The sequence below is a fragment of the Leptopilina boulardi genome, unplaced genomic scaffold (genome assembly GCF_019393585.1).
Source record: "Leptopilina boulardi isolate dan_hultmark-lab unplaced genomic scaffold, ZJU_Lbou_2.1 LbouV2_310, whole genome shotgun sequence".
Lineage (NCBI taxonomy): Eukaryota > Metazoa > Arthropoda > Insecta > Hymenoptera > Figitidae > Leptopilina > Leptopilina boulardi.
In genome coordinates, this window is record NW_026137875.1 from 4,927,371 (window position 1) to 4,950,028 (window position 22,658).

Below are 22,658 nucleotides of genomic sequence, written 5' to 3' on the forward strand. Positions count from 1 at the left end.
CTAAGAGAACAAAAAAGCAGGAATATTTTTTTCTAGTTATCAAGAAAATATGTTTGTACAAACTAAATGCATATTTTTCACTGGTTTCTGAGGGTATTTCTACCGGGTTTTCACCTCAGAAAGGCAGACAAAAATTGTGTACAAGTTATATCTAAGAGAACAAAAAAGCAGGAATATTTTTTTCAAGTTATCAAGGAAATATGTTTGTACAAACTAAAAGTACATTTTTCACTGGTTCTCTGAGGGTATTTCTACCGGGTTTTCACCTCAGAAAGGCAGACAAAAATTGTGTTCAAGTTATATCTAAGAGAACAAAAAAGCAGGAATATTTTTTTCTAGTTAGCAAGAAAATATGTTTGTACAAACTAAAAGCATATTTTTCACTGGTTCTCTGAGGGTATTTCTACCGGGTTTTCACCTCAGAAAGGCAGACAAAAATTGTGTACAAGTTATATCTAAGAGAACAAAAAAGCAGGAATATTTTTTTCAAGTTATCAAGGAAATATGTTTGTACAAACTAAAAGTACATTTTTCACTGGTTCTCTGAGGGTATTTCTACCGGGTTTTCACCTCAGAAAGGCAGACAAAAATTGTGTTCAAGTTATATCTAAGAGAACAAAAAAGCAGGAATATTTTTTTCAAGTTATCAAGAAAATATGTTTGTACAAACTAAAACTACATTTTTCACTGGTTCTCTGAGGGTATTTCTACCGGGTTTTCACCTCAGAAAGGCAGACAAAAATTGTGTACAAGTTATATCTAAGAGAACGAAAAGGCAGGAATATTTTTTTATAGTTAGCAAGGAAATATGTTTGTACAAACTAAAAGTACATTTTTCACTGGTTCTCTGAGGGTATTTCTACCGGGTTTTCACCTCAGAAAGGCAGACAAAAATTGTGTTCAAGTTATATCTAAGAGAACAAAAAAGCAGGAATATTTTTTTCTAGTTAGCAAGAAAATATGTTTGTACAAACTAAAAGCATATTTTTCACTGGTTCTCTGAGGGTATTTCTACCGGGTTTTCACCTCAGAAAGGCAGACAAAAATTGTGTACAAGTTATATCTAAGAGAACAAAAAAGCAGGAATATTTTTTTCAAGTTATCAAGGAAATATGTTTGTACAAACTAAAAGTACATTTTTCACTGGTTCTCTGAGGGTATTTCTACCGGGTTTTCACCTCAGAAAGGCAGACAAAAATTGTGTTCAAGTTATATCTAAGAGAACAAAAAAGCAGGAATATTTTTTTCAAGTTATCAAGGAAATATGTTTGTACAAACTAAAAGCATATTTTTCACTGGTTTCTGAGGGTATTTCTACCGGGTTTTCACCTCAGAAAGGCAGACAAAAATTGTGTACAAGTTATATCTAAGAGAACAAAAAAGCAGGAATATTTTTTTCAAGTTATCAAGAAAATATGTTTGTACAAACTAAGACTACATTTTTCACTGGTTCTCTGAGGGTATTTCTACCGGGTTTTCACCTCAGAAAGGCAGACAAAAATTGTGTACAAGTTATATCTAAGAGAACAAAAAGGCAGGAATATTTTTTTATAGTTAGCAAGGAAATATGTTTGTACAAACTAAAAGTACATTTTTCACTGGTTCTCTGAGGGTATTTCTACCGGGTTTTCACCTCAGAAAGGCAGACAAAAATTGTGTTCAAGTTATATCTAAGAGAACAAAAAAGCAGGAATATTTTTTTCTAGTTAGCAAGAAAATATGTTTGTACAAACTAAAAGCATATTTTTCACTGGATTTCTGAGGGTATTTCTACCGGGTTTTCACCTCAGAAAGGCAGACAAAAATTGTGTACAAGTTATATCTAAGAGAACAAAAAAGCAGGAATATTTTTTTCAAGTTATCAAGAAAATATGTTTGTACAAACTAAGACTACATTTTTCACTGGTTCTCTGAGGGTATTTCTACCGGGTTTTCACCTCAGAAAGGCAGACAAAAATTGTGTACAAGTTATATCTAAGAGAACGAGAAGGCAGGAATATTTTTTTATAGTTAGCAAGGAAATATGTTTGTACAAACTAAAAGTACATTTTTCACTGGTTCTCTGAGGGTATTTCTACCGGGTTTTCACCTCAGAAAGGCAGACAAAAATTGTGTTCAAGTTATATCTAAGAGAACAAAAAAGCAGGAATATTTTTTTCTAGTTATCAAGAAAATATGTTTGTACAAACTAAGACTACATTTTTCACTGGTTCTCTGAGGGTATTTCTACCGGGTTTTCACCTCAGAAAGGCAGACAAAAATTGTGTTCAAGTTATATCTAAGAGAACAAAAAAGCAGGAATATTTTTTTCTAGTTATCAAGAAAATATGTTTGTACAAACTAAAAGCATATTTTTCACTGGTTCTCTGAGGGTATTTCTACCGGGTTTTCACCTCAGAAAGGCAGACAAAAATTGTGTTCAAGTTATATCTAAGAGAACAAAAAAGCAGGAATATTTTTTTCTAGTTATCAAGAAAATATGTTTGTAAAAACTAAATGCATATTTTTCACTGGTTCTCTGAGGGTATTTCTACCGGGTTTTCACCTCAGAAAGGCAGACAAAAATTGTGTACAAGTTATATCTAAGAGAACAAAAAAGCAGGAATATTTTTTTCAAGTTATCAAGGAAATATGTTTGTACAAACTAAAAGCATATTTTTCACTGGATTTCTGAGGGTATTTCTACCGGGTTTTCACCTCAGAAAGGCAGACAAAAATTGTGTACAAGTTATATCTAAGAGAACAAAAAAGCAGGAATATTTTTTTCAAGTTATCAAGGAAATATGTTTGTACAAACTAAAAGTACATTTTTCACTGGTTCTCTGAGGGTACTTCTACCGGGTTTTCACCTCAGAAAGGCAGACAAAAATTGTGTTCAAGTTATATCTAAGAGAACAAAAAAGCAGGAATATTTTTTTCAAGTTATCAAGGAAATATGTTTGTACAAACTAAAAGCATATTTTTCACTGGTTCTCTGAGGGTATTTCTACCGGGTTTTCACCTCAGAAAGAGAGAAAAATTTATAAAATTTTAATTGAAAAAAAATAACTAATGAAAAAAAGGATACAAAAATTGAAATAATGACCTTTTACCTTAGGCGGAATTTTAATTCCCTCTCATTAAAATTTTGACGACCAAATAAAAAATAATTTTCAGTAGTTATAACTCCTTTAAACTAGCTCTGTTTAATATATTTGGTTCCTTTATCTCTTATTTGGATGTTGACATAATTTTTAACATGTCAATGCTCGATACTTGAATTACTCGCTGATAAAATTTAGTATTAGACACCTGTTTTCCAATTTTTTATTATTTGTGCTGCATTATTGTAGAAATAACTTCAATTTACATTGTTGGTTGTTCTTCTTTAAGAACCTAAAAAAATTTTGGAAATATTACAAACTGAATTACCAATCAACTACTTTTTTGTCGTTTTGAAAGAAAAAGCGTTGTCAAAGCAAATGTACATTTTTCACTGGCTCTCTGAGGGTATTTCTACCGGGTTTTCACCTCAGAAAGGCAGACAAAAATTGTGTTCAAGTTATATCTAAGAGAACAAAAAAGCAGGAATATTTTTTTCTAGTTATCAAGAAAATATGTTTGTAAAAACTAAATGCATATTTTTCACTGGTTCTCTGAGGGTATTTCTACCGGGTTTTCACCTCAGAAAGGCAGACAAAAATTGTGTTCAAGTTATATTTAAGAGAACAAAAAAGAAGGAATATTTTTTTCTAGTTAGCAAGGAAATATGTTTGTACAAACTAAAAGTACATTTTTCACTGGTTCTCTGAGGGTATTTCTACCGGGTTTTCACCTCAGAAAGGCAGACAAAAATTGTGTTCAAGTTATATCTAAGAGAACAAAAAAACAGGAATATTTTTTTCTAGTTATCAAGAAAATATGTTTGTACAAACTAAAAGCATATTTTTCACTGGATTTCTGAGGCTATTTCTACCGGGTTTTCACCTCAGAAAGGCAGACAAAAATTGTGTACAAGTTATATCTAAGAGAACAAAAAAGCAGGAATATTTTTTTCAAGTTATCAAGGAAATATGTTTGTACAAACTAAAAGTACATTTTTCACTGGTTCTCTGAGGGTACTTCTACCGGGTTTTCACCTCAGAAAGGCAGACAAAAATTGTGTTCAAGTTATATCTAAGAGAACAAAAAAGCAGGAATATTTTTTTCTAGTTATCAAGAAAATATGTTTGTAAAAACTAAATGCATATTTTTCACTGGATTTCTGAGACTATTTCTACCGGGTTTTCACCTAAGAAAGGCAGACAAAAATTGTGTACAATTTATATCTAAGAGAACAAAAAAGCAGGAATATTTTTTTCAAGTTATCAAGGAAATATGTTTGTACAAACTAAAAGTACATTTTTCACTGGTTCTCTGAGGGTACTTCTACCGGGTTTTCACCTCAGAAAGGCAGACAAAAATTGTGTTCAAGTTATATCTAAGAGAACAAAAAAGCAGGAATATTTTTTTCTAGTTAGCAAGAAAATATGTTTGTACAAACTACAAGCATATTTTTCACTGGTTCTCTGAGGGTATTTCTACCGGGTTTTCACCTCAGAAAGGCAGACAAAAATTGTGTACAAGTTATATCTAAGAGAACAAAAAAGCAGGAATATTTTTTTCAAGTTATCAAGGAAATATGCTTGTACAAACCAAAAGTTCATTTTTCACTGGTTCTCTGAGGGTATTTCTACCGGGTTTTCACCTTAGAAAGGCAGACAAAAATTGTGATCAAGTTATATTTAAGAGAACAAAAAAGCAGGAATATTTTTTTCAAGTTATCAAGGAAACATGTTTGTACAAACTAAAAGTACATTTTTCACTTGTTCTCTGAGGGTATTTCTAACGGGTTTTCACCTCAGAAAGGCAAACAAAAATTGTGTTCAAGTTATATCTAAGAGAACAAAAAAACAGGAATATTTTTTTCAAGTTATCAAGAAAATATGTTTGTACAAACTAAGACTACATTTTTCACTGGTTCTCTGAGGGTATTTCTACCGGGTTTTCACCTCAGAAAGGCAGACAAAAATTCTGTACAAGTTATATCTAAGAGAACGAGAAGGCAGGAATATTTTTTTATAGTTAGCAAGGAAATATGTTTGTACAAACTAAAAGTACATTTTTCACTGGTTCTCTGAGGGTATTTCTACCGGGTTTTCACCTCAGAAAGGCAGACAAAAATTGTGTTCAAGTTATATCTAAGAGAACAAAAAAGCAGGAATATTTTTTTCAAGTTATCAAGGAAATATGTTTGTACAAACTAAAAGCAGATTTTTCACTGGTTCTTTGAGGGTATTTCTACCGGGTTTTCACCTCAGAAAGAGAGAAAAATTTATAAAATTTTAATTGAAAAAAAATAACTAAAGAAAAAAAGGATACAAAAATTGAAATAATGACCTTTTACCTTAGGCGGAATTTTAATTCCCTCTCATTAAAATTTTGACGACCAAAAAAAAATAATTTTCAGTAGTTATAACTCCTTTAAACTAGCTCTGTTTAATATATTTGCTTCCTTTATCTCTTATTTGGATGTTGACATAATTTTTAACATGTCAATGCTCGATACTTGAATTACTCGCTGATAAAATTTAGTATTAGACACCTGTTTTCCAATTTTTTATTATTTGTGCTGCATTATTGTAGAAATAACTTCAATTTACATTGTTGGTTGTTCTTCTTTAAGAACCTAAAAAAATTTTGGAAATATTACAAACTGAATTACCAATCAACTACTTTTTTGTCGTTTTGAAAGAAAAAGCGTTGTCAAAGCAAATGTACATTTTTCACTGGCACTCTGAGGGTATTTCTACCGGGTTTTCACCTCAGAAAGGCAGACAAAAATTGTGTTCAAGTTATATCTAAGAGAACAAAAAAGCAGGAATATTTTTTTCTAGTTATCAAGAAAATATGTTTGTAAAAACTAAATGCATATTTTTCACTGGTTCTCTGAGGGTATTTCTACCGGGTTTTCACCTCAGAAAGGCAGACAAAAATTGTGTACAAGTTATATCTAAGAGAACAAAAAAGCAGGAATATTTTTTTCAAGTTATCAAGGAAATATGCTTGTACAAACCAAAAGTTCATTTTTCACTGGTTCTCTGAGGGTATTTCTACCGGGTTTTCACCTTAGAAAGGCAGACAAAAATTGTGATCAAGTTATATTTAAGAGAACAAAAAAGAAGGAATAATTTTTCTAGTTAGCAAGGAAATATGTTTGTACAAACTAAAAGTACATTTTTCACTGGTTCTCTGAGGGTATTTCTACCGGGTTTTCACCTCAGAAATGCAGACACAAATTATGTTCAAATTATATCTAAGAGAAGAAAAAAGCAGGAATATTTTTTTCTAGTTATCAAGAAAATATGTTTGTACAAACTAAAATCATATTTTTCACTGGTTCTCTGAGGGTATTTCTACCGGGTTTTCACCTCAGAAAGGCAGACAAAAATTGTGTTCAAGTTATATCTAAGAAAACAAAAAAGCAGGAATATTTTTTTCTAGTTAGCAAGAAAATACGTTTGTACAAACTACAAGCATATTTTTCACTGGTTCTCTGAGGGTATTTCTACCGGGTTTTCACCTCAGAAAGGCAGACAAAAATTGTGTACAAGTTATATCTAAGAGAACAAAAAAGCAGGAATATTTTTTTCAAGTTATCAAGGAAACATGTTTGTACAAACTAAAAGTACATTTTTCACTTGTTCTCTGAGGGTATTTCTAACGGGTTTTCACCTCAGAAAGGCAAACAAAAATTGTGTTCAAGTTATATCTAAGAGAACAAAAAAACAGGAATATTTTTTTCAAGTTATCAAGAAAATATGTTTGTACAAACTAAGACTACATTTTTCACTGGTTCTCTGAGGGTATTTCTACCGGGTTTTCACCTCAGAAAGGCAGACAAAAATTCTGTACAAGTTATATCTAAGAGAACGAGAAGGCAGGAATATTTTTTTATAGTTAGCAAGGAAATATGTTTGTACAAACTAAAAGTACATTTTTCACTGGTTCTCTGAGGGTATTTCTACCGGGTTTTCACCTCAGAAAGGCAGACAAAAATTGTGTTCAAGTTATATCTAAGAAAACAAAAAAGCAGGAATATTTTTTTCTAGTTAGCAAAAAAATACGTTTGTACAAACTACAAGCATATTTTTCACTGGTTCTCTGAGGGTATTTCTACCGGGTTTTCACCTCAGAAAGGCAGACAAAAATTGTGTACAAGTTATATCTAAGAGAACAAAAAAGCAGGAATATTTTTTTCTAGTTAGCAAGGAAAAACGTTTGTTCAAACTAAGACTATATTTTTCACTGGTTCTCTGAGGGTATTTCTACCGGGTTTTCACCTCAGAAAGGCAGACAAAAATTGTGTACAAGTTATATCTAAGAGAACAAAAAAGCAGGAATATTTTTTTCTAGTTAGCAAGGAAAAACGTTTGTTCAAACTAAGACTATATTTTTCACTGGTTCTTTGAGGGTATTTCTACCGGGTTTTCACCTCAGAAAGGCAGACAAAAATTCTGTACAAGTTATATCTGAGAGAACGAGAAGGCAGGAATATTTTTTTATAGTTAGCAAGGAAATATGTTTGTACAAACTAAAAGTACATTTTTCACAGGTTCTCTGAGGGTATTTCTACCGGGTTTTCACCTCAGAAAGGCAGACAAAAATTGTGTTCAAGTTATATCTAAGAGAACAAAAAAGCAGGAATATTCTTTTCTAGTTATCAAGAAAATATGTTTGTACAAACTAAAAGCATATTTTTCACTGGTTCTCTGAGGGTATTTCTACCGGGTTTTCACCTCAGAAAGGCAGACAAAAATTGTGTACAAGTTATATCTAAGAGAACAAAAAAGCAGGAATATTTTTTTCAAGTTATCAAGGAAATATGTTTGTACAAACTAAAAGTACATTTTTCACTGGTTCTCTGAGGGTATTTATACCGGGTTTTCATCTCAGAAACGCAGACAAAAATTGTGTACAAGTTATATCTGAAAGAAAAAGAAAGTAGAAATAATTTTTTCTAATTATCAAGAAAATATGTTTGTAAAAACTAAATGCATATTTTTCACTGGATTGCCGAGGATATTTCTACCGGGTTTTCACCACAGAAAGGCAGACAAAAATTGGGTAGAAGTTATATCTAAGAGAACGAGAAGGCAGGAATATTTTTTTCTAGTTATCAAGGAAATATGTTTGTACAAACTTAAAGTACATTTTTCACTGGTTCTCTGAGGGTATTTCTACCGGGTTTTCACCTCAGAAAGGCAGACAAAAATTGTGTTCAAGTTATATCTAAGAGAACAAAAAAGCAGGAATATTTTTTTCTAGTTATCAAGAAAATATGTTTGTACAAACTAAAAGCATATTTTTCACTCGTTCTCTGAGGGTATTTCTACCGGGTTTTCACCTCAGAAAGGCAGACAAAAATTGTGTTCAACTTATATCTAAGAGAACAAAAAAGCAGGAATATTTTTTTCTAGTTAGCAAGAAAATATGTTTGTACAAACTAAAAGCATATTTTTCACTGGATTTCTGAGGCTATTTCTACCGGGTTTTCACCTCAGAAAGGCAGAAAAAAATTGTGTACAAGCTATAGCTAAGAAAACGAGAAGGCAGAAATATTTTTTTCTAGTTATCAAGGAATTATGTTTGTACAAACTAAAAGTATATTTTTCACTGGTTTTCTGAGGGTATTTCTGCAGGGTTTTCACCACAGAAAGTCAGACAAAAATTGTGTACAATGTAATGCTAAGCGAGAAAGTAAGTAGGAAAATTTTTCTGCAGTTATAAAGGAAAAATCTTTAACAAAACCAAAAGAATGTTTTTTACTGTTTCTCTTGTGGTATTTCTACTGTTTTCACCTTTTTGGAAAGGGAGACAAAAATTGCGTACAAGCTAATTCTATGCGAGAAAGAAAGTATGAATAGTTTTCATTCGAATCTACTGAAAAAAATCCCTTCTTTCTTCCTTGACAAGAATTATCTAAAAGAGAATTTTCGTCTCCTTTTTGAAAGTGAATTCAGTTTAGAAAAACTATCTGAGGACCCGTGACACGACTAACTTTTGATACTGACAAAGATTTCTCCTTTTAATCTTCTGAAAAATAATCCTACTTTCTTTTTTGACTCGAATTAACTAGAAGACAGTTTTTGTCTCCCTTTCGGTGGTGACAACACAGTAGATTTTTTTGTATGTCAGTTGGGGTAAATCGAAACAGTAGTTATTTCAGTTAAATATAAATTTTTTAAAATAAATACGGTCTTAAACCTTATAACATCCCCACAGGTTCTAAGATAAAAAATTTTATATGATTATTTAAACACGGGAGAAGTACGGGATCCCGCTATAGATGTAGCTCTCCGTAACTCTGATTGTGGGCTAGAGAATACCCCGATTACTAGACGTATCTAGCTCACAGAGTTACGCAGAGTTACGTCTATAGCGGGAGGTATTAGATTCCGTACTTCTCTCCGTGTAATTTTCTCTTATTAATACTACAAAAAAAATCAACTTTGATTTTTTCATTTTTCAAAATTTAATTAAAAATAGGAGACTGTTTCTATTTACCCCTATAAACTGGAAATTCGGCGTAAATAGAAACAGAAATTTTAACAATATTTCTTAAATTTGAGAGAGAGAAAATTGTTTCTATTAACTACAACACTGTTTTCAGCATTATAAAAATGTATTGAAAATAGTATTCATCTATATTCTTATCAGTACATAGTATTTAACATGGTTTACTTTTAAACTTATGTAATGCATTATTATTTAGGTGAAAATTTCTCAACTGGGCCACCTAAAACTGACTTTTCAAATTTAAAATATTTTTTTTTCATAATCTATTGCAGGAAGCCGAATTAAAAACATTCCTGAAATGCGTTTTTAAAAAAATTATTTTTTTAATTATTTAGGGTCAGCCGGGGTAAATCCGAACGGGGGGTAAATCCGAACGCTAATTATTTCGGCTTAATTAAAATTTTTAAAAATAAGTTCGATATGAGAATTTTTACCTCAGATCCTCTTCAAGAGATTCTAAGTATTATCCCATTTTTCGTTTGTTAATTAGCAACAGCATAAACAAAGATAACGAGTATTGCAAAAAAGATTGAAAATCAAAGATGACACTCTTTCAGTATTTTGTCTCGTATTTGAAGAAAAAGAAGCTAAAAATTTATTTTATTATTTATAATTGTTTGTTATGAATACTAGAACAGAAACTATTTTTCATTTTTGCCTTCTGTAAAATTTTATTAATATTATCAGACCGTTCGTATTTACCCAGGAAAATTGGAAAACCGGGGTAAATCCGAACGGTATTTTCAATAATTTTTTTTTACATCAGAGCCACACAAAATTGTTTTTATTTGATTACACTATTATTTTAACATTATAAAAGTACATAGAAAAAAGTTTTTTTTTCTATACGTATCCTCGTTAGTAATTAATAAGCAGAAACTTAATCTCTGTTCTCTCGAAGGAGTGTTTCAATTTTTTTGCCAAATGGTTTGTTGAAAAAAGTTTTTCAGGATCTTAATAAAATTTGGTATTCTACGGTTTTTGGGGTCGCTAATTACCAATTTGAAGTCAGTTTTTCAAAATTCAAAATGGCGGACGAGAATTAAAAAATTCATTGGATTCGCTCGAAAATTGTTACTCGGGGGGTTTCAGGGTTAGCAAATTTGATCATTTTTAAAAATAAGTTTTAGGAAAGTCCGCCATTTTGAATTTAAAAAATTTGACTTTTATTTTTGTATTTACATTCAATCACTCCAAAATACTTTCTGTACCAAGTTTTGCAAAAATCCGTTATGATTTGATAAAGTTATTGAATGTTTTAATTGTGTAATGCATTTTAATTTTTAACCTGTTTGATTTTTGTATTTATATATGATGCATTATTACATAATAGGTTTATTATCGTATTTTTTCAGTTTTTATATAAGTTTAACAATTGCAATACTTTAAATTTATTTTCCCTAAGATTTTTCTGAAATACAGTGGCGTTCGTATTTACCCCGGTATTTTAGGAAAGTTGCAAAGTATCGAGGTAAATACGAACGCTAAGTTTCCTGCGATTGTAATTTATCAAAAATTTTTGCTACCCCATAAAATTGTTCTATGGAAGTAAAGTAACAACTTCATGCACCAGAATACCGGAAGTATTTTTTTTTTAAAGAAAAAACTTATGTTATTGTTGAAACTTACTAAAAGCGTTCGGATTTACCCCGGCTGACCCTAATTGAATATTTTGTTACCTTTCCACTAAATTTGCAATTACTCTGTTGCTTGTTAATGAAATTTAATAAAATTTTGTGAGCATATAGAAAAATTATGTCTCTTTGAAATGCAATAAAAATTTCAATTAACCTTTATTGTTTATGCAAAAAAAATTGTTTATTTAATAAACAAATGAATATTTAAACTATTTCTCATATTTTTAGGAAAAAATTTTAAAAACGACATAAATCTACACTTTCTCAACTTTAATTTTAAAAAAAATCTTAGTACCTTTAAAAAATGAGTAAATTACGCGAATTTGAAGAGCGACGTGCAAGCGCTGGAACAATCACCACTGCCGCGCGCGGCGCGCTATTACGCATCGAAGCCTATTCTCTGTTATCGAATTATACTAACTTATACTAATATAATTTATAGTAATACTAATTTAGCTAAATAAAAATTTGGTTTAGCGAAAATTTAATTAAATAAGAATTTGGTTAAATAAAAATTAGGCTTTAATAACAATTCTATTAAAAAAAAATCCGTTAAATAAAAATTTTTATATAACCGAATTTTTATTAAAGCCTAATTTTTATTTAACCAAGTTCTTATTTAATTAAATTTTCTCTAAAACAAATTTTTATTTATCCAAATTAGTATTAGTATAAATTAGTATCACTAGAGAAAATTTTACATTGGAATGTAAAATTTTCTCTAGTGATACTAATTCTGTTACTTGCAAAATAATTCAATAAATATTCGTTTTTTTAAACAAATTCTCAGAAACCATTTGTAACGAAAAGTTATATGATTGTTAAATAATAAAATAAAGAAAAAATTTGATATTCAAAAATTCTAGTCAATAATTTGATAACAGAGAATAGGCTCTCTCGCATAATACGTATACTGCTCCGTATACGTACGATCAATTGTCGCGCGTCAGACTCGCGTTCCATTTGTGGAATCACCATGACGGAGATATTAATTTGAAAAGTTCGGAAAAATACGGAGATCGCGTACTTTTAACTCAATATTTATTGTATATTTAAAGTAAAATTAATTATAATGCTAAGAAAATCTGAAACTTCATCAAGAATACTCTATAATCGGTAAGTTTTTATTTAATTTAATTTTTATTAATACAAATATTATATTAATTAATTAAAATATATTAATTATACGAACCAACTTTAAAAACATATTTTACCTATTATTTTAATTTATTTAGTAGTTTAATCATTAAAATATAAATAATCAATCAATTTCAAACAAGAATCAATAATATTTTTTACACTTTTAATAATTGCTTCCTCGTGGAGGAAGCTTTGTAGTCCTTTCGTTTATAAAATTTTTAAACATGGTGAAAACAAATTTTCCTCTATATAGAAACATGTTATATAAGATCCTGATCAATTGTCCGGATGTATGTATGTGTGTGTGTGTGTGTGTATCGTTTTTGTGAACACGATATCTTTAACAGGTTTTAATGTATTTGGATAAAATTTGGTAGGCTTATTTATCACATTAATCTCTCAAAAATGACGAGATGATTTTTAAAAATACCCAAAAAAAAAAATTTTATCGTCTTTTTTTCAAATTTTTTTTTTAATAGAAAAAATTTTTAAATAGAAAAATTTAAAGTAATATATCACATAATCATCTTCTTTATGTCAAAACGAATCGATTAGTATATATGTATATAAAGTATAGATTTGATTAAATTTAAAGAATTAAAGAAAGTTAAAAAATAAAAAATTCATATTTTAGCTAAAAAATGTTGTGTTTATTAAAATTCAAGTTTATATATGAAATAATTTTATTCCCTTCATTAAAACGAATCTATTGGTATATATAAAGTATAGATTTGATTTAAATTTTAAGAATTAATAAAAATTGAAAAATCAAAAATTCATGTTTTAGCTAAAAAATTTTGTGTTTTTTTAAATTCAAGTTAATACATAAAATAATATTGAATTCCTTGCATTGAAACGAATCGATTCGTACATATAAAGTATATGTTACACCCAAAATCAATTAAAATTTTCTTAATTTTTCAAAAAATTTAATTAATTTAAATCAGTTTTTAACTCGAAATGTTTTAAGAAAAATAATTTTTTTTTACATAATTCTTTTTATTTTATTCCCTAGATTTTATACAGAATCATTTCTAAAAAAAATAAATTTTTTCTAAAATTCGGCCGCAACAACTTCTTTCGAAATATAATGGTCTGACCCTATTGTAATTAAATCCCCAAAGGATTTTAAAAAATTAGCTCGCATTTCTGTTTTATGGATTTTTGAAGTTATACTAATTTTTAAAAATATTTTTGTAATATTTTTAGTATTTTTCGATTAATTATTAAATAGATCAAAATTATTAAATATTTTAGATTAGAAAATTTGAAAAATATAATATTTATTTGGTTTATGGTGATCATAAAAATTTTTTAATTAAGTTTTTGTCATTTTTTCAACAATTTCCTTGTTTTTGCTGCCAAGTTTTGCAATGTAATAAGATTTTTAAAAAAATAGTAATTAATGTTCGGTTTATTCTATTTTTATTTACATTGAATGAAAAATCAGAAAAAAATTACATTGCAAAGCTTATGTTGTATGAAATGAAAAAAAAAATTGTGGTAAAATTCAGAAAATTGGGTCAAAAGGAGATTTCTTATAACCATAACGCAAATAAATAAACATATTTCGATTTTTCATTAATTATTTAAGACTTAAAATGTGCAAAACAATTTTTCTAAATCATAATTTGATCAAATTTTTAAAAGTAAAATTAAAAAAAATTAAACAAATCGTTGTTGCAACTTCCAAAGCCCATAAAAATCGATCTAATTTTTCGAAATCGTTTGTGGAGTTTAATTTGTCTATAGGTATATTAAGTTAATTTAAGGCTAGACGAACTCGGGGAAGAAACGATGACCCAAAAATTGTTGCACAGTGTTTATTAATTATTTTATTATAAGGAGAAATGAAATTAAAATTTACTTGTGTAAAATTGAATTGAAATGTATAAAATAAGTGAGAAAAAAAAATAGTTAAAATTTTAAATTACCTCTTCTTCTATGACAGTTGCAGTTGCAATATGAATAAAATTTCGTCCTCTCTCGTAGGCTTTTATATTTCTATTGAATGCAATTCTTCGATTATAATAATACACATCTAAAATTTGTCTCTTTCGAAGACTATTGAAATTTTTTCATCCACATTGACAAATTCTTAGCAATTACCAGACCATCGATACTTCCAATTATTTCCACTCTCGTTGCATCGAAAATTCCACGTTTATTAGACACATAAAATATAGAAGGACGATTTGAACTATTCCAAAATCTTGTTGCACCAATTCAACAATACCTGCAAGTGAAGCAGCCAAAATCTTATCCACTTTCAATGGCGATAGAGAGAGAGTGAGAGTGATTATATCCACATTGATTGTTGTAACATTATTTCATCTTTCGGCACAATTAAATTAAATCAACTTCTTCTTCATTGAATTTAAAGTTAATAGATTCTTTCTCTGCAAAAAGTTATTATTATTATTATTTTCACAAGTAATTTCCAAATATTCGAAAACGGCTTTAAGTATTGCAGTGTAATTTAATCTTTCAGACACTAACAAATATAAATTAAGTAAAATTATATAATTTAGAGTGTCCAGCAATTCTTGAAAAAAAAACTCAGGGATTTTTCAAGATCCAAAATAATTTTTTTCAAGGTTAACTTTCGGTGTAGAAATTATGAAAATATTTTTTAAATTATAACAATAAATCACAATCATGTCATTAAACCTTGAATGTCTAAAAAAAAAAATTTTTTGTATTCAGCAGAGACTTTTAAGTTTTAATAATAATTATTATTTTAAGAGACCTTTTTACTTATGAAACTGAAGTTACCAACGTTGATTCAACGAAAAAATAAAATTTAAGAATTCTAATTCCCATCAATGAAATTTGATTATTTTCAACCCTCTGAAACTTGAAATAAAAAAAACAATATTTATCATTGTTTTGTCCCGAATTTTCCGAAAATTTCGAAATTTCAAATAATGTTGATATTTCCTCGACTCGGAAGCAATTTTTCACGTTTGATAATTATGTATTTCAATGCTAGAATCGTTTTAAAACTCAGGAAAATTGCTTCCAAATCGGGTAAAGCAGTGATTTTGATTTTTTTGTCACGGATTTTCCGAAAATCTCGAAATGTCAAGTAAATTGCTATTTCCTCACCTCGGAAGCAATTTTTCTTCTTTGATAATTATTTATTTCAATGCTAGAAGCCTTTAAAAAAAAAAGAAAATTTGCTTCCAAGTCGGGGAAATAGAAATTTTTTTGAAATTTCGGGATTTTTGGAAAATCTGTGAGAAAAAAGTCAAAATCACTGTTCTCCCCGATTTGGAAGCAATTTTCCTGTGTTTTAAAACGATTCTAGCATTGAAACAAATAATTATCAAACGAGAAAAATTGCTTCCGAGTCGAGGAAATATCAAAATTATTTGAAATTTCGAAATTTTCGGAAAATCAAAGACAAAACAATGATAAATATTGTTTTTTTTTTATTTCAGGTTTCAGAGGGTTGATAATAATCAAATTTCATTGATGGGAATTAGAATCCTTAAATTTAATTTTTTCGTTGAACCAACGTTGGTAACTTCAGTTTCATTTTTATTTTGAGTATTTAAATTTTAATGATCCAAGAAAATTAGATTTCTTTCTTGCATCATTTGGATTTTAATAACTTACTGGGTGTTCAAAAAAAGAAAATTTTAATTTTTGACTATTTTTATTTAAAAAATAGAAAATTCTGTTGGCAATAGAAACTAGTAAAAATTGTGAAAAAAATATAAGTATTTTTAAAAAATTTTTGGATTATAATTTCTAAACTGATTATAAAAATTAATATTTTTTATTGTTGACAATCATGTCTTTTTAGAATTTTATTGACACAAAAAATATTACAAATTCTTACCATCATTTTAAATTAAAAGGGGTCAAAAATTTTAATGATTCAAGGTTCTGTTATAAAATTCAAGGACTTTTAAAGGATTTCAATAAAATCCTTAGAAAATCATAATATAATGATTGAGGATATTTTTTTTTAATTTAGTCTCAAAAATATTTGTGAAACTCGATGAATTTCTAAATTCATTGATCGTAATATTAGCAAGTAAATTTTATTCCCTTGATGATATTATCTAATAATATTAATTAAAAAAAATAGGCTATTCATGACTTGATTTTGTAACGTTAAATTTTGCAAATTTTTAAAAACATTAAGTATTATTGAAAAACTATTTAACATAAAATATTAATTACTTATCAGAAACATAAATCAATTTACTCTGCACATAAAAATCATGAAATTTTTATAAAAGTATTTTATTTTATGATAATCGAATTTGAAAAATTTCACAATTTTTTTAAAGTTTGCTCCGTTTTGGAAATATTGAATTTAAAAAGTTTTTAATTAAGAAGATTAATTTTAGGACTTTAAAAATTGTATATATCTCTCTATTCTTATAAAAAAAAAAACATAGAGATATAAAATTGTTTTTTTTAATTTAAAGTCCAATAATTAATTTTTTTAAGTAAAGAAAAATTCAAATTTTATATTTACAAAACGAAGCAAAATACCTTCGTCAAATTTTAATTGAAAATAAATTATATTTGTAAAAAATATTTGTAAAACCACTTTTTTCAAGCATCGAAAGAAAAATTAAAAGTTTTCAAAAAATGTGAAATTTTCTTTTCAACGAAAAAATGTTTAAAACTGACACAAATTGTCGATATCTTCCATCAAAACCTTTACAAAAAAAAAAATTATATATAAAACTTAAAATATTAATTTAAAAAAATACCTTAGATTTGTCTTTTAGTCGTTTTTGTTTGTAATTTTAGAATTAGTTAATTTTTTTTTTTTTTATTTTTTAATGACAAGAACTACAAAGCTGTAAAATTATAAAAAAATACTCGACTAAGAGACAAATCGAACTGGCTAAGAGCCATCGAACGTGAAAAAAAGTTGAACTCGTGGTTGACGAATTATCTCACGACAACTTGATTCAGTGAAGATGTGATTATTTACATAATACGAAAATGTATCGCATAATTCACAAATCTTTGTAAAATCACATCACTCATATAAGCAGCAACCATTGCGAAAAGCCAATAGTTTAGAAAATCCAAACATCTAAAAAAATTAATATTATTTTTTATTTATTAACAAATTTATTTATTATTTATTTTATTTATTATTATTGTGATTGATAGGCCCACTGATCGCACTGTAATGTTATTGAAAAATCCCGAAAATCCGATCAATGACGTTTATTCTAACCTCAAATTTTCTAACAATTATCAATACACTTTTACATCTCACTGCCCTTCTTTATAATATTTTTGACTTTTTCACAAAAATGCAATTCAATCCATTTGGTATTTCACGAGAAAAGTGATTGAAAAAATATTATTGCGGCGGTCACGTGACCTAACAATCACGGTGTTCGTAAAAAGAAGAGAACATGTGGCTCAAAAAAAATTGGCAAAATAAACTATGATATTGATATTATTGTTGTCAAATTTCGAACAATTTATTAAATAAATGAAATAAATAAATGAAAATAATATACTGTATGACACACACGAAAAGTTGTCAATTTCTAAACGAGTGCAAAGTTTGCCGCATGATTGAACCGATGGTGTTAATTTCACTCGAGTTACACACGCGATGTATTTTATCAAATTGCACAATAAACAAGATGCTATAAATACCTTTAAAGAATAAAAAGTAATGGATTTTTAAAGATAATAAAAATATTAATTAGAAAATAAAACAAACGAATCGACAAATATACTGAACACTTTTCACAGATGAAATGTGAAGTTGGATATATGTGAATGGAAATCTAATTGGTCTGGCAGTTGTTGCTGAGAATGTAGGATGGCGCTAGTCATTCGTTCTATACACTAATACTGAAGAAATTAATTTGCAAAAAATACTTTTAAAATGAAAATTTTATAAATAATAACAAATTATAATAATAATTTATAGCATTAAATAAATTTAAATATAATATTAATACTTTATTGCGAATATGTTCTAAATAATAGAGGGCGGAAAAATTGTACCTTTCGTCCGCTATATAAAGCATGGAATGTAGTGTTTATCGTGCATATTGGATAAAAATAGGTTTTTTTAAAAAAAAAAAATTTTCCCTATCTTCCAAAATGGAAAAAATAATTTCACATAAATATATTATTATAAAAAGAAAAAAATTCTACTACTAAATGGAAATAAGTTTTTTTAAAAACATAATTTCTAAAGTACCTATATTTTGATATCTTAAAAATGAATTAATTGCAAGGAAAGAAAAAAAATAACAAATTTTATAAAAGTCTTTTCTGTAAAGGGGAAAAGTATTTTTAAGTCGTGGAAAATAGGATAAAAAGCGAAAAATTCATTCATATAAGAAATAATAATCTTTAATAAATTTCTATGAAATTAACAATAAATACAATAAATAAATTATTATTTAAAATTGATTAAATGTATATTTAATTCATTAGTAAATAATACTATATTTTATTAAACCTATAATATTAGGTTTATAAAAATTTTTCTAAACTTTAGAATTTTTAACATAAAAATTATGCTTTTTAACATATTTTCCAGAATTTGAAAATAATTTTATAAATTTTGAAATACTTTTACAAAATTTGATATAATTATTTTTTCTTCCGTTTTTCGAAATTCCACTACAGAGTTGAGATTTAGAGATATAATTTTTTAACTAAATATTTAAAAAATTATTGTTTTATAAATGACTAAGTTTGAAAGAAATTATCAGGTCTACAAAAACTTTCATATACAAATTATTAATAAGACAAATTTTCATTTTTCTATTAAAAAAGATTAATATTAATGTCCTAATTTGTCAAATTTTAAATAACGTTACCTAATTCGTTTCCTACTTTTAATAGGAATTATTATTAAATTAAAAATAATATAACAAATTAATAATAAATTATAATAATATAATATAATAATAATATAATTAATAATTATTAAATTAATTAAATTGAAATTATTAAATTTTTTTAATAATAATAATAAAACAAATTAGTAAAAAAAATTTTAAAGTTATTTAAAATTTTTTTTGATGTCTTATTTAAGCAATTTATTTGAATTTAAAATTTTGGCATAATTTTAAGTTTTAATGGTCAAAAAAAATTCTCAGAAGATTTGAAATTTAAAATAAATTTTCTGCAAATTTTATCTGTTGCAGTTTTTTTTTTAATATTTATTTTCTGCCAACAATTCAATTTTAGAGTTTTTATTTGAAACTTTTTTAAATAATTTAATTTTTAAAGAAATATCAAAATTAATAAAAATAATTGAATTTTGGAAGAGTAACATTTGAAATTTTTAGAAATAATTGAATTTCAAAAGAATTTTTTAAAGACTATAAATTAAATTTTACAGAATTGAAAATAGTTTAATAAATAATTTTAGATAACATTTTTTAAAAAAAATTTAATTTTCAAAAATTTACAATTCAGATTTTTGAAAATAATTGAACTTTAAGTGATTGTTAATTGAAATTTTTTTTGTGATTTCTGTGACTGAAGAAATTATTAAAAATTACAGACAAAATTCAAACAAAAATTGAAATTAAAAGTTTTTAATTGAAAAATGCTTACAGATACCTAATTGTATTTTCGTAGAATATTATAAAATTCATTAAAAATAATTTAATTTCAGAAATTTTATTTAATGATTTATTTTTTAATTTGTTGAATTTTATAAAATTTTAAATTTAAAAGTAGTTTAATTGAATTTTCGAAGAATATTATTAAAATCATTAAAAATAATTGAATTTCATGTGATTTTAAATTGAAAATTTTTGGTAATTTTAAATGATTTTAAAAAGTTTTTTTAAATTGTTGAATTTCATAAAAATTTTTATTGAAAAATAGTTTAAGATAATTGAATTTGTGAAGAATTTAATACTATTAATAATTTTAATACTATGCTCTCTGAAAAAAATTAAGTTTCTTAATTCAAAAGTTAATAGTTGATGTTTATAATTAAACAGCTATTTTTATAATATTGTTTCTATAGCAACTATTGACGAAAACAAAAGAAATAAAAATCAATTGTTTACATTTTAAGGTCAAAGTTTCAGTTTAGTAATATTGTTTCTGTAGTAACTTTTAACAGACAAAGGAAATAGAATTCAATAAAAAAGAAATGTTTGTAAAAAAAAATTATACGACCAAACATATTATTTACAACTATATAGGAACGTTCAGTGTACTCTAAAAGTGTATATTCAGAAAAACCGTCCACTTGAGGAGGTAAACTCTTCGAAATAATTTACTGTATTATACTTTTTTAAAATAAACAACGATAATTACAGAAAATGAAATTTTTTTCATAGCAATAGTTTTAAGTTTTTTAAAATAAAAAATATCTCTTAACTTACTTTTTCTAAGATGTACAAATTCTTATCTAAATGTCACCCAATCTATTATGTTTTGTTTTGTGCAAAAGAAAGAGTATAAAAAATAATCTTCTTCACAAATATAACAAAAATAAATATTTTGTTGAATTCACTTTATAAAAGCTAACTACAAAATGAAGGTACGAAATTTGATATTTGTAAATTTTCTTACAATTTTAACTGTGACTTTTCAAAATGGATTTGGAGATTTTCTTTGGATAAATCATTTGGTAAAGTACATAGAAGATTCAAAATTTTCACGGCTACTTTTAATTATTGATGACGACAATAAAACATCAAAACACATAATCGACGACGTTATACAAAAACTGAAATTTGTTCCATTTAATACAGTTGGACTAAAAAAAGCAACATTAGAACATGGAAAGGAACTGTCTCAAATGACTCAATTTAAAGATTTACAGTCAACAACATTAGTTATAACATTTCTCTCAGTAGAAAACAAAAAGTTTTCCAAAATTTTTGCCTCAGCAAAATTTTTAATTTCTTTGCATTCTCATGAACCGCGCACAAAATGTTTAACGATAGTTTCTTCAGGAGGTGATCAATACAGATACAATAAATTTCTTCAGCAAATGTGGTTAAATGATTTCTTGGATTTTACAATCTTTGAAATTAGCAAAAAAGAAGAAAAAGACGGTGCTTATTTAATTTCGTCACGATCAGAAAATGTAAAGATTCATTGGTACAATCCATTTACTAATGTTTATGAAATTAAAAATTACACTAATAAAAAGCAACCAATCTTTGTCAATAAATTGCAAAACATGAATGACTTTGAAATGAAAATAGGATCATTTAATTTTCCTCCATTCGTTTTTGTAAAACGGAATTCCAACGGATATCCTGTTAATGTTACTGGTCCAATGGCACAAATAACACGTGAAATTGCAGGAAAATTGCATTTTACCACAGTAGAAGTTCCATCACAAGTAGAATGGTTCGGTGTACTTAATCCATCAAAAGACAGTAAAAAAATTCCCAGTCTTATAGGTCAATTATCATCCAAAAAAATTCGATACATTACAAACTGGAGTAATTATTTAAAAAAAACAGTTCTTGCTAGAACAAAAGTTATCGATTTTGATCGATTTTGTGCTGTAATACCGGTACCCGAGAATTCAAATTGGAATGTACGCTATCAAACATCCTTGATTTACCTTGTCATTCTAATATTAAGTTTAAAGGGGATCACATGGATTATGAAATTTGATGATCAATTATGGTCTTTTGACTACATACTACAAGCAACGCTTGGTTTCACTGTTCCCAAGGAACCTCAAAAGAAACACGAAAAAATTGTATTTGCATCAATGTTGATCTCGTTCATGGTATTTTCTTCGACGATTTTTTCAATTCTAACGGATGTAAAAATAACAATGGGTTCAGTAATAATCATAGATACTTTGGAAAAACTAAATAAAACAAATCTTACCCCAATGATGAGAATAAATTATGCATCTGTATTTTCTGGTAATAAAGATCCAGTTATTAGAGATTTACTAAAGAAGACTTTGATTTTAACGAAAGATGAAGAATGTTTACAAATGTTAATTGAACACAGAAATGTCACGTGTTTCTTTAGACAAACCATGGCAATGTTTTTCATTGAGAAATACAAAAATTCAGATGGAAGTTCTCAATTGAAAGTCGTGGACGAACTTTTCTATTATTTACCCCAAGCTATGGTTCTAGAACCAGCATCACCATTTGTTAATGATTTTAATAAAATTATAACAAATCTGTTAGAATTTGGGTTGACATTATATTGGATGAAACCGTCTGATTTTCTTATAAGTGATGATGTAAAAAATTCACCAAACCCTGAGAAATTCTCATTATTGCCTTTTCTACTTCAAATTCTACTTGTTGGATATTCTAT

General features: G+C 27.1%; 1 long non-coding RNA gene across 4 annotated transcripts in view; it reads right to left on the reverse strand.

Moving 5' to 3' along the window:
- Positions 1 to 3,084: 3,084 nt before the first annotated feature.
- The window catches only part of LOC127283614 (uncharacterized), a 29,607-nt gene continuing 10,033 nt past the window's right edge, over positions 3,085 to 22,658 (reverse strand). Inside the window, exons 1-5 of one of the 4 annotated variants that reach the window (XR_007843376.1) lie at positions 18,024 to 18,167; positions 17,367 to 17,442; positions 14,309 to 14,773; positions 5,426 to 5,707; positions 3,085 to 3,375 (exon numbers count right to left, since the gene is read on the reverse strand). This is a non-coding gene — a long non-coding RNA (uncharacterized LOC127283614). Of the gene's footprint in view, positions 3,376 to 5,425; positions 5,708 to 14,308; positions 14,774 to 17,110; positions 17,443 to 18,023; positions 18,168 to 22,658 lie in introns of those variants that run through there. The other 3 variants (XR_007843373.1, XR_007843375.1, XR_007843374.1) reach the window with 3 other exon arrangements.